At 44.8% G+C, this 13,126-nt stretch overlaps 1 protein-coding gene across 3 annotated transcripts in view; it reads right to left on the bottom strand.

The window, feature by feature from the left end:
• Positions 1-13,126, bottom strand: part of RADIL (Rap associating with DIL domain) — a 118,380-nt gene that overhangs the window by 38,550 nt on the left and 66,704 nt on the right. The window lies entirely within an intron of this gene.

Below are 13,126 nucleotides of genomic sequence, written 5' to 3'. Positions count from 1 at the left end.
ATTTAAATTTCAAGGAGGCAGTGCATGCAAATCCATCTCATGCATATTCATTGTGGAGATCCTGAAAACCTGACCTGGCTCCGGCTCTCGAGGACCGGAATGGCCTACCCCTGCTCTAGAAACATATGGACCAATCAAGCCATCAGCTTGGACATCAACTCTCCACAATTTTCTGTTTTCTCGTGTGTTCTCCTTGTGGAGAGAATAGGGTCAATTTCAAGCCTTCATATCTGACACACATTTTATGTCATGCTGTCAAAAAAAAATTGCAATTCAAATTGCACTAACGTAGGGGTTTGTTTCAGAGATATATACAATAGACCTTTTTTTTTTTTTTTTTTTTTTTATTTATACTTTTACAAATTAACATGTCAATCAGTGCTTGAAGGAAATATAACAATCCAATAAGAAAAACAATTATTAATTATAAAATAATACCACATAGTAACTATGAGTAAAGTCCACAATCTGAGAGGAGAAGGAATCAATCACTTCCAAGGGTAGTTGGTTTCAAGAAATAAACTAAATTAATACAATACAAATAACAGAGTGCAGTTGGAGTTATTTAACTAATGGCCTGCTGGGTAGATTCCATGGAGGTATCTGGAATTCTTGTGGTTACTTTACCTTCAAGAAAAAACTGCAATTGATCGGGTTCATAAAAAATATATCTATTACTCTGATAAGTAATGCAACATTTACAGGGGAAACGTAATTGAAAAGTTGCCCCTAAACTCAAAACAGACTGACGACAAGCCAAAAACTTCTTACGTCTGGCTTGTGTCCACTTAGATACATCAGGAAATATAGAAATTTTGAATCCATGAAATTCCACCTTTTCAGTCCTATAGAATAGACGAAGAATTGATTCTTTATCTTGAAGAAAGACAAAAGTTACCAATAAAGTAGCTCTAGTCATTAAATCTTCTTGCGATGTCTCCAGCATACCAGTGAGATCCAATTCTCCCGGTATAGCGTTCCCTTTATCTTTATCCTCCTTTGGTAAATTTAAGTAATATATCTTTTGTAATGGTGGCATGTTATTTTCAGGAAATTTTAAAACAGTATTCAAAAAAGAATGAAATAGATCCCTAGGAGATTGAAACTTGGAAACAGGAAAATTTAAAAGTCTCAAATTTAGGTTCCTATTAGCATTTTCCAAATTTTCAATTTTCCTAGCAAGTAAAGCTTTCTCCTTAAGTTGTAAATTAGTAGTAATCTTCCCATCTGCCACAGATTTCTCCAATTTCTCCATTCTAAGAGACTGTTGCTGGAGTTTCTCTTCAAAAGTTTTAAATTTAGTATTAGTATTTTGTGTGGAAAGTACAATTTGGGAGCATACCTTATGTAAAGTCTCCATAGCGCTCCATAATGCCTCCATGTCAATCACGGCTGGTTTAATCAGGGGAGCAGGGGTAGCTATTCCGGGGGACTCCACCATAGGATCCATCTCCACCTTCCCCGCTTCCCGCTGACTTTCAGGTCCTCCGGTTTCCAATGCTGACTGTAAGGAAGTCAGCAAGCTGTGGTTTCCATCCGGGGTCAGGGGTGAGACCTGCAGCGCCGCCGGAGACATCAATTCCGGCGCTTCCTGTGCATCTGAGGGCGTCCCCGACATCATCCCGGGACGCGGAGGAACTCCGGGCCCAAAGGGGCTAAGCGAAACGTCGCCTTCCAAGACCGAGGTCTGCCCTCCTCGGTCAGCGGATGCGCCCTCTCCAACTGGGACGACATAAGATGTTATTGCCGTTTGCCGAGTCAGTGAAGTGGAAGAGGAGGCAGGAAGCACACTCCTCTGCTTACCCCTGCGCTTAGGCATAGCAGGTAAACTTCTATAAGAAAGAGTTGAAAAATTGAAAAAAATGCCAAACAGAGCAGGAGCCACTTGGTAGCTCGACTCACTCCGACGCCATCTTGATTCCCCCTATACAATAGACCTTTAATGTTAAAAAAACAATTCTAGAAAAATACAACTTGATTGCATAAGTCTTCACGCCATTTTATCACAGCAAACCACTTTTCAGTTTCTTTGCTTGGCTGACGGATCTGCATATTTTTATCGGAAGCTTGTAAACCACTACAGTACTAATGACCGGGAAGTCAATTCAGAGCGGTTTTCAAAGACATCTGTAACGGATTTTAAATACAGATTCAGTTGGATTCCACTGGGATTGTCAGCCTCCTAGTTGTTTGGCTAGGGTATCGTGTTTGCATTTGCATTATTACACTATATATGTGGCGAGAGTGTGGTGCAGTGGTTAAAGCTACAGCTTCCGCACCCTGCGGTTGTGGGTTCAAACCCACGCTGCTCCTTGTGACCCTGGGCAAGTCACTTAATCCCCCTCATTGCCCCCAGGGAGACTAGATAGATTGTGAGCCCACCGGGACAGACAGGGAAAAATGTTTGAATACCTGAATAAATCCATGTAAACCGTTCTGAGCTCCCTGGGAGAATGGTATAGAAAACTGAATATATAATAGTGTGAAAAGTTTCAGCCTCTGATAACCTCCAGAGTATTTCTTCCATCTAGCTTCTATTTTCCATGCGCATGAGCCGAGTCTCTTTCATTTGAAAGGAAGCTCCGGAATGAGAGGGCATAGGATGAAGTTAAGAGGTGATCGGCTCAGGAGTCATCTAAGGAAATACTTTTTTACAGAAAGGGTGGTAGATACGTGGAACAGTCTCCCGGATGAGGTGGTGGAGACGGAGACTATGTCTGAATTCAAGAGGGTGTGGGATAGGAAGAGAGATAATGGTTACTGCGGATGGGCAGCTCTATGACCTCACAATGCAGGTGTAAAGAGCCTTAGCCTATAGGAAGTGGAGATGCAAATGTTAAGAGCCTTAGCCAATAGGGAGAGGGGAGATATAAGAGACGTTCAAACACCTATGTAATGTAAATGTGCAAGAGTCGACTCTCTTTTATGTGAAAGGAAACTCTACAATGAGACAGCATAGGATGAAGTTAAGAGGCGACAGGCTCCGGAGTAATCTAAGGAAATACTTTTTTACAGAAAGGGTGGTAGATACGTGGAACAGTCTCCCGGATGAGGTGGTGGAGACGGAGACTATGTCTGAATTCAAGAGGGTGTGGGATAGGAAGAGAGATAATGGTTACTGCGGATGGGCAGCTCTATGACCTCACAATGCAGGTGTAAAGAGCCTTAGCCTATAGGAAGTGGAGATGCAAATGTTAAGAGCCTTAGCCAATAGGGAGAGGGGAGATATAAGAGACGTTCAAATACCTATTTAGTGTAAATGTGCATGAGTCGACTCTCTTTCATTTGAAAGGAAGCTCCGGAATGAGAGGGCATAGGATGAAGTTAAGAGGCGACAGGCTCCGGAGTCATCTAAGGAAATACTTTTCTACAGAAAGGGTGGTAGATGCGTGAAACAGTCTCCTGGAAGAGGTGGTGAAGACAAAGACAGTGTCTGAATTCAATAAAGCCTGGGATACGCAAGTGGGATAAGAGATAATGGTTACTGCGGATGGGCAGACTGGATGGGCCATTTGGCCTTTATCTGATGTCATGTTTCTATAACCATAAAGTTCTATGACATCACAATGCAGGTGTAAAGAGCCTTAGCCTATAGGAAGAGGAGATGCAAATGTTAAGAGCCTTAGCCAATAGGGAGAGGAGGAGATAGTGGATGCTGCAGATGGGCCATTTGGCCTTTATCTGCCATCATGTTTCTATGTTTCTCTATCATACCAAGTCAGCAGAAATAAATGGTTGCCGGGGTGGAATGTATAAACTCGGCAGCTCTCTCATAAATATTTATTATGTGTGCAAACAAGGCTCATTTTAAGCACTTGCTTGAAATGCGTTTTCGTTTCCCTGCCCATTTTTCAAAGTAATGTAATGTAATGTAATTTATTTCTTATATACCGCTACATCCGTTAGGTTCTAAGCGGTTTACAGAAAATATACATTAAGATTAGAAATAAGAAAGGTACTTGAAAAATTCCCTTACTGTCCCGAAGGCTCACAATCTAACTAAAGTACCTGGAGGGTAATAGAGAAGTGAAAAGTAGAGTTAGAGGAAAAATAAAAATAAAATAAACATTTTAACAAGACATTTTGGAAGGTAGAAGAGAGGAGAGAAAGCAATAGAAGCAGAAGGGGGAGCCGTTGAACAGTAGAATTCTGGAGAAATTTAAATAATAGAAATAGAACAAAACAAAGACAAAAGGCAAAACAATAGATAAGATTAAAGATAAATCATAAGCTGGAAAGAAAAATAAAATAAAACTTTGTCTTCAATCCACGGTTTCAGCGTCAGTGATGAAGTGGAGCAAGTAAGTTTAGGAGGAGCGATTGACGTTTCCAGAAAAGGCTTCTTCAGTCCAGAAGTAACTGATGATGTCTGTATGCCTTGCGAGGGCAGCACAGAAGAGCGGGGAAAAAGCAAACCAACATCGCTGTATTTTACATCAGAACTTCCCAATAAGGATAATTGAGAGGCAGAACCTACGTGAAATAGAATGAGGCCTGATATTCCAGAGATCGAAGGAGTCAAACCCCTAGATCAGTGCTCTGCAAACTTTTTTTTACTCGGCGGCACTGCAAACTCCGGGCCGCGGCTGGACGTCACCCGGAAACGCATGGACGTCGATGTGATGACAACATGCGCACGCGTGATGTTTTCATGTCGACATCTGCACAAGCGCAAAGACGGGGTCCTGAGCCGCCAGTAGAGGGTGCTGGAGTAGGAGAGGCGCTGGTGCCAGCTGACTGCCTACAGGATGTGCCTCTTTCTTCTCAAGCTGAATGACCCTCTAGGGCACCCTTCCCCCCCAACAACCGCTCCCTGCACAGTGAGCCCCAAACTGTCCCCCCTTATGGCTCCAGAAAAAGGAGGACGGATTAAGACATCCGAGTTTTACTTCCTTGGCTTTCAATGGAAATAAAACCCGGATACCTCAATCTGTCCTCCTTTTTCTGACTAGCCCCTGCCCCCTAGTGGTGGTGTCTCCACTATGAAACCCCCCAAAGCCTGAAATACTCCAACCCTTTCCCCACCTCAGCCTACAGTAGGTAGACCATTGATAGTCAGTGGTCTGAGCAGAGGCAATGCCCAATCTCTCCTGCCCTCACTTGTGCTGTAATCCAAAATGGCACTGGTGACCCCTAGTGATAGCTTCACGGTACTACCATTAGGAGGGGATCCTTCAGAGAGTGAGGACCGGGGGTTCAGGATTTGGGAGCGTTTTATGGTGGGAATTGCTGCTAGAGGGGGCTAGTCAGATTGGGGGGATCACTTTTGAGGGTGAAGGGAGTGGCCTAGGAGGGAGGGAGTTCAGCTTTAAAGGCAGGCCCCATTGCCAGTCCCTTTACACAATGACCTGGAGCCATCGAGTTGTGGCTTTGCAGTCCAATGCTCCCAGATGGTAAAATAAGCCCACCGGTTATGCAACATCTTGCGATATACCCAGTGCCACCATATAACATTTACATATGAGCTTTTTTACATGCACTATTAATGTTGCGTTAGCGCAAGACAAACCACCTTAGCACCCTTTTAAGTGGAGTTAAGGGGCAAATAACACAGGTAGTTGCCCTAAGGCAGCTGGATAAACCCTCCCCCCCTTTAGTCACCAAAATGTAGATGAATAAATAGTAAGCTTAATTTAAGAGGCTCAGTTTTAGAAAGAAACAGGAAATGATGGGTCTATCCAGTCTGCCCACCCATACCACCTACTAAGCACGATGATCCCTCTATGCTTTCTTGAAATCAGATACAGTCCTAACTCCACTCTGTTTTTAGTTGAATTTATAACTTTATGTGCAGAAAAAAGGTGCTGAACTTAGGCACTCGGCTTTTCTTTGAATATTGACCTTTTATGTTCTTTATTCAATCTGAAAACTGCACCGTGCTACTACGATATAGATCCGAGACAAAATCTTTCTTAGCAATGCCTTGCAGTTGCATAACCACGGGCCTATTTATTTATTTAATTATTTATATGCCAACTTATATCCTAAGTACTTTACCATATTTCCCTATCTGTCCCGGTGGTCTCAAACTCTAGCTAGCGTACCTGGGGCTTAATGAGGGGATTAAGTGACTTGCCCAGGGTCACAAGGAGCAGCGAGGGATTTGAACCCACAGCCTCAGGGTGCGGAGGCTGTAGCTCTAACCACTGCGCCACACATTGCAAAATTGAACAGGACAAAGAGTTGAACTGAGAGGCGGCGCTTTTACGCTTCACGGCCCAACTTCAACCAAAGCAAAAGGAATGCAGCTATTTCAGGAAGAGTATTGCGCAATCCCCTATTCTTAAGTTTTACATAGCCTTCCTTTGGAGAAATGGTCCCTATAACTGCAGCAGCGCAACAGCGGAGCTGATCAGTAGAAATGACCAGTAACCAGCGAGCACCGCAGGGCTCTTTAAGCACTTTTATTAAACCACAGTCAGACATAAAAAGGACCCGACACGGGCCGTGTTTCGGCAAGATCGCCTACGTCAGGAGTCAATACAAACTTAAATGCAGTGGTTTGACAGCATTTTCAATCTGAATACGTTCATAAACTGTTCATTTCGCAAAATACAATTTAAATTCTACTGCTTACTATTTAAGACTTTATACGGAGATAGTCCAAACTACCTGAATAACCGCCTCATCCACAACACCGCAACCAGACATAGGAAAACTCACACCCCATTCTCATACCCCCCAATTAAGGAGGTCAAACGGAAAAAACTATATGATGGCCTCCTGTTCACTCAAGCAGCCAAACTAGACAACCAAATCGCCAATCTACTGACGACATCCCTCGACTACAAGACTTTTAGAAAAGAAATAAAGACCATACTCTTCAAGAAAACTCTGAAAAAAGAACTAATAGCGCAAGTCTCAAACTCCACCTCTCACTAAGCCAACTACCCCAAACAAATAACCTTACCCATTTCTTACTCCTTTTGAAAATGACCAATTTTATTTATTTTTTTTTTTGTAAGTTCTTGTTGTAATACATCTTGGATAATTCTTTTGTAATCCGCCTTGAACTGCAAGGTAATGGCGGAATAGAAATCCCTAATGTAATGTAAATCAGAAGTTCTAGATCAGGAGTAGGGAACTCCGGTCCTCGAGAGCCGTATTCCAGTCAGGTTTTCAGGATTTCCTCAATGAATATGCATTGAAAGCAGTGCATGCAAATAGATCTCATGCATATTCATTGGGGAAATCCTGCTCTCGAGGACTGAAGTTCCCTACCCCTGTTCTAGAAGGTGGCTTGGTATTTGGAGCTTGGGATTATATTTTGTCCTGCTTTGGTGCTCGATGATCTATATATCCCTAGACCTTGGATGTGAGGGTGAATAATCAGGTAACGTGATGCTTATCTTAAGCTTTAAATGTACTTTTTCTCTCTCTGCAATCTTCACACTGACATTTTTGCAGGTAAAACTGATGCTTTTCCCCCTTCAAATAGTTAAAAATTGAAACTATTAATGCCTTTGTTTTCTTCCTGTTAATCGTAGATTGAAAGGAACCACAAAGGACTGTCCAAAAAGATGCTGCAATCCACTCAGAGCTTTCTGGAGAAGAGCGGAATACGAACTTGACATCTGGCAAAGGGGCAGGATTTTTTTTTTTAAATCATCCTGATAAATTCATTTCTATAAGGGTGAATTCTGGCAAGTTAGATCCTCCTATTAATTGTGGAAATTTAGCCACAGATGACAATAAGAACATAAGAACATAAGAACATAAGCAGTGCCTCCGCCGGGTCAGACCATAGGTCCATCCTGCCCAGCAGTCCGCTCTCGCGGCGGCCCAAACAGGTCACGACCTGTCTGAATCACCAGAAGGGGCCCCCTTGCCACCTTGGTTTCCCATTGAAGTCCTATCTTCCCATCGAAGTCCTAATCCTCCGGTTTTGCACATGCACGACCTGGTTGGGTTTCTATACTTATTTCCTGGATACTTCTCTCAGTATCCCACGATCCCTTTATCCCTCAGGAATCCGTCCAATCCCTGTTTGAATCCCTGTACCGTACTCTGCCCGACCACCTCCTCCGGCAGCGCATTCCAAGTGTCCACGACCCTCTGGGTGAAAAAAAACTTCCTTGCATTTGTTTTGAACCTATCTCCCTTCAGTTTCTCCGAGTGCCCCCTCGTACCTGTTGTCCCCTTCAGTCTGAAGAATCTGTCCCTATCCACCCTCTCTATGCCCCTCATGATCTTGAAGGTCTCTATCATATCTACCCTGAGCCTCCTTTTTTCCAGGGAGAAGAGCCCCAGCCTATCCAACCTCTCGGCGTATGGGCAGTGTTCCAGCCCTTTTACCATTTTCGTTGCTCTCCTTTGGACTCTCTCAAGTACCGCCATGTCCTTCTTGAGGTGCGGCGACCAATACTGAACGCAGTATTCCAGATGTGGACGCACCATCGCTCGATACAATGGCATGATGACTTCCCGCGTTCTGGTTGTTATGCCCTTCTTTATGATGCCAAGCATCCTGTTGGCTTTTTTCGAGGCTGCTGCGCACTGTGCAGATGGCTTCAGTGATGCATCCACCAGCACACCCAAGTCTCTCTCAAGTCTGCTGTCTCCCAACAATGCCCCCCCCATTTTGTAGTTGAACAACGGGTTCTTTTTCCCTATATGCATGACCTTGCATTTTTCCACATTGAAGCGCATTTGCCATTTGTCTGCCCAGTCCTCCAGCTTCTCCAGGTCCCTTTGCAGGTCCTCACACTCCTCCCTGGACCTAACTCTGCCGCACAGTTTGGTATCATCTGCAAATTTTATGACCTCGCACTTTGCCTCTTTTTCCAAGTCATTGATAAATATGTTGAAGAGTAACGGCCCCAGCACCGATCCCTGTGGCACACCGCTTGTGACTCCCCGCCAGTCAGAATATCTTTAAGATTCCAACCACGTTATAGGATTTTAAATGTCTATATTAAAATTCCGCCAAATGTCCAAGGAAGAGATTCACACATGTTTTAATGTTTAATCTTAGTATTTTGAACAGCACAGAGTGTTCTAATACCTTTTCAAGAGAACTCCTTAGGGGATATTTGTTTGGGCTTGAATTTGTTTTAGTTACTGCGAAATCTCCTTTTTTTATTTGATGGAGAAAATGGGACGTAAAATATTTTAAATAAGTAACTGGAGTGGCTCAGGGGGAAGAGCAACTGAATTTTTTTTTTTTTTAGCTCTCTCCACACTTCAGCAGGGCCTGTTTGTTTTTTAATATTTTCTCCTAATACAGGCTCGATCTCTCCCTGCTTAGCTTTGAAATCTCATAGGATCTGAGCTCAAGGTTCTGCTGGTCATTTATTTAATGGAAGAAACACAAACAAATCTCAGATGATACGTAGAAGAATCATACCGGATATTTAGGAAATGAGAGTAAGAAAAGAAGCAGAAAAGCTTGGTTGGAGTGCATGAACCAAGAACTGCTCCCTTTAAAAATAGACTACCGTATTTGCCGGCGTATAAGACGACCCCCCAACTTTTAGTTAAAATATAGAGTTTTGTTATATACTCGCCGTATAAGACTACCCCTTCTTCCGCACACCTTCTCTACCGCCCCGGGTGCAGCACAGCCGGCAAGGTCCCCTTACTTTTGTGGCACTTCCCCGACCGACCGATAACAGCCCGGGTCCGACAAACCTCCCTGCCCTTAACCGCGAATCTAAATTACCTTCTGACTACCCCTTCTTTCGCACACCTTCTCTACCGCCCCGGGTGCAGCACAGCCGGCCAGGTCCCCTTACTTTTGTGGCACTTCCCCGACCGACCGATAACAGCCCGGGTCCGACAATCCTCCCTGCCCTGTAGCCGCGAATCTAAATTACCTTCTTACAGCAGCTGTAAGAAGGTAATTTAGATTCGCGGTTAAGGGCAGGGAGGATTGTCGGACCCGGGCTGTTATCGGTCGGTCGGGGAAGTGCCACAAAAGTAAGGGAACCTGGCCGGCTGTGCTGCAACCGGGGCGGGGCGGCCGCCCCTCTCCCTTGGTAGCCACTCGAACCGCAAGGCTATTCTCCTTCTCCTTATCTGCCCTGCCTGCAGCACAGAGCCGAACGGAAGTCTTCCCGACGTCAGCGCTGACGTCGGAGGGAGGGAGGGCTTTGTTTAAGCTTTGTTTAAGCCCTCCCTCCCCTCCGACGTCAGCGCTGACGTCGGGAAGACTTCCGTTCGGCTCTGTGCTGCAAGCAGAGAAGGTAGGGAGAAGAAGAGCCGCGTACATCCAGAAGACTGAGCATCCAGCCCCGCAGGAGCCCCGCGACCCTCGGAGGCGTCCCCACGGGATCCCCGCGACCCTAGGGGCGTCCCCGTGCAGCTCTCTAAACAGTACCCGGTGTATAAGACGACCCCCGACTTTGGGGAGGATTTTAAGGTACTGAAAAGTCGTCTTATACGCCGGCAAATACGGTAAGTCAAAACAATACTGGGGAAACCAAAAGCTTTTGGTCTAGTATCACTGGGAGTGATTGAAGAAAGGAAATCTAGAAACTGCAAAAAAAAACAAACAAAACAGTCTCCTATAAAGCATTCAGAGCTCTTTTTACTAAGCTGCATTAGGGCTTTATCGCGCAGAATAGCGCGTGCTAAAATACCGCGCACGCTAGACGCTAATGCCAGCATTGAGCCGGCGTTAGTTCTAGCCGCGTAGCGCGGGATTAGCACGCGCTAATAATAATAACAGTTTACGTACCGCAGGACCGTGACGTTCTATGCGGTTTGCAATGATTAAAAGATGCTACAAATTGAGTGGAATTAACAAAGTTAAAAGCTAGTGATTAACATCTCTAGGGATCAGCTATTGTGGAATAAGTTTGTGCAGGTTAGTTGCCTAAATACAGTGTTCCCCCGGTTGTTGCCGGTCGGTGGTTCACGGTCCCGGTCATTTGCGGTATTTTCTGACCGCGAACTAGAGAATGACACGGTGACAAAATTAATCACCGTTCCCATCCCCGCGGATAACCGCAGTAAACAATCTTCATGTCATTCTTAAAGGAGAGAGGGAAGAATCAGAGTATGAATGGCCACAACCACTGACCCGCAAGCTTTGCTTTGAAGAATGCTGGTGTAGAAGGACTGAGGTTGAAACAGACACTACAGAATGACAGTCTCTGGTATCCAGAGCAGATATTGTGATGTCATAATGCCTCATTCCACCAGTGCCTAAGAGCCAATCACATCAGTGATGTCACAATGGCTTCATTATCCTTGGCTCACATAAGAATCAGAGTATGAATGGCCACAACCACTGACCCGCAAGCTTTGCTTTGAAGAATGCTGGTGTAGAAGGACCGAGGTTGAAACAGACACTACAGAATGACAGTCTCTGGTATCCAGAGCAGATATTGTGATGTCATAATGCCTCATTCCACCAGTGCCTAAGAGCCAATCACATCAGTGATGTCACAATGGCTTCATTATCCTTGGCTCACATAAGAATCAGAGTATGAATGGCCACAACCACTGACCCGCAAGCTTTGCTTTGAAGAATGCTGGTGTAGAAGGACTGAGGTTGAAACAGACACTACAGAATGACAGTCTCTGGTATCCAGAGCAGATATTGTGATGTCATAATGCCTCATTCCACCAGTGCCTAAGAGCCAATCACATCAGTGATGTCACAATGGCTTCATTATCCTTGGCTCACATAAGAATCAGAGTATGAATGGGCCCAGCTTTGCTTTGAAGAATGCTGGTGTAGAAGGACTGAAGCTGAAATAGACACTAAAAAATGACATGGGATTATTTCCCGCAGTTATCCGCAGGGACGGGAACAGTGATGAATTTTGTCACCATGTCATTCTCTACCGCGAACCGCCAACAAGGAGAGGGCAGTGGAAGAGGCAGGAGAGAGCAGCCGGAGCGCTGGCGAGTGCAGTAAATCACTCGCTGTATGCTCCAACCGCCTCTGTGACACGCAGCTCCTGATTGGATAAGGCCCGACTTAGTGCAGGAAGAGGCGGTCGGAGCATACAGCATACAATCTCCAGTCTCTCCAGGTTCCTGGAACAGAATCCCTGCGAATATCAGGGGAGTACTGTACTTCAGAAACAGATATGTTTTTAGGTGTTTCCTAAATTCCCCATAAGTAGTAGGCATAACCAATTGTTCCAGCTCTTTATCCTATAATGCTGCTTGATGTGAGAAAAGATGTTGATGATGTCTTTTAAATTTACATCCTCTAAACCAGGGGTCTCAAAGTCCCTCCTTGAGGGCCGCAATCCAGTCGGGTTTTTAGGATTTCCCCAATGAATATGCATTGAAAGCCGTGCATGCACATAGATCCGAAAAATTAAGAGGGGACAGATTCAGAACTAATGTGACATAGTAACATAGTAGATGACGGCAGATAAAGACCCGAATGGTCCATCCAGTCTGCCCAACCTGATTCAATTTAATTTTTTTTTTTTTTTAATTTTTTCTTCTTAGCTATTTCTGGGCAAGAATCCAAAGCTTTACCCGGTACTGTGCTTGGGTTCCAACTGCCGAAATCTCTGTTAAGACTTACTCCAGCCCATCTACACCCTCCCAGCCACTGAAGCCCTCCCCAACCCATCCCCCACCAAACGGCCATACTCAGACACAGACCGTGCAAGTCTGCCCAGTACCGGCCTTAGTTCAATATTTAATGCTAGGAAGTTCTTCTTCACCCAAAGGGTGGTGGACACTTGGAATGCGCTTCCAGAGGGTGTGATAGGACAGAGTACGGTCTTGGGTTTCAAGAAGGGATTAGATGATTTCCTGAAGGAAAAGGGGATTGAAGGGTATAGATAGAGGATTACTATACAGGCCTGGACCTGATGGGCCACCGCGTGAGCGGACTGCTGGGCGTGATGGACCTCTGGTCTGACCCAGCAGAGGCACTGCTTATGTTCTTATCTCATGCATATTCATTGGGGAAATCTTGAAAACCCGACTGGATTGCGGCCCTCAAGGAGGGACTTTGAGACCCCTTCTCTACACAGAGGGGAAACTAAAAACGCTAGCACACCTTAGTAAAAGGAGCTTTCAAACTTCTTAAATTGATAAAGATATCTCCATATGAAGTCAAAAATATGCTCAAAGACCTAAAGGCAAAAAACAAGGGGCGAACCCCAAGAATGTCGCCTCACCACCCAATCATTGCATAGATTTGAACAAA

This window comes from Geotrypetes seraphini, chromosome 11 (assembly GCF_902459505.1).
Source record: "Geotrypetes seraphini chromosome 11, aGeoSer1.1, whole genome shotgun sequence".
NCBI lineage: Eukaryota > Metazoa > Chordata > Amphibia > Gymnophiona > Dermophiidae > Geotrypetes > Geotrypetes seraphini.
Note: the sequence above shows the minus strand (reverse complement) of the source record. Positions and strands in the feature narration are given on the sequence as shown.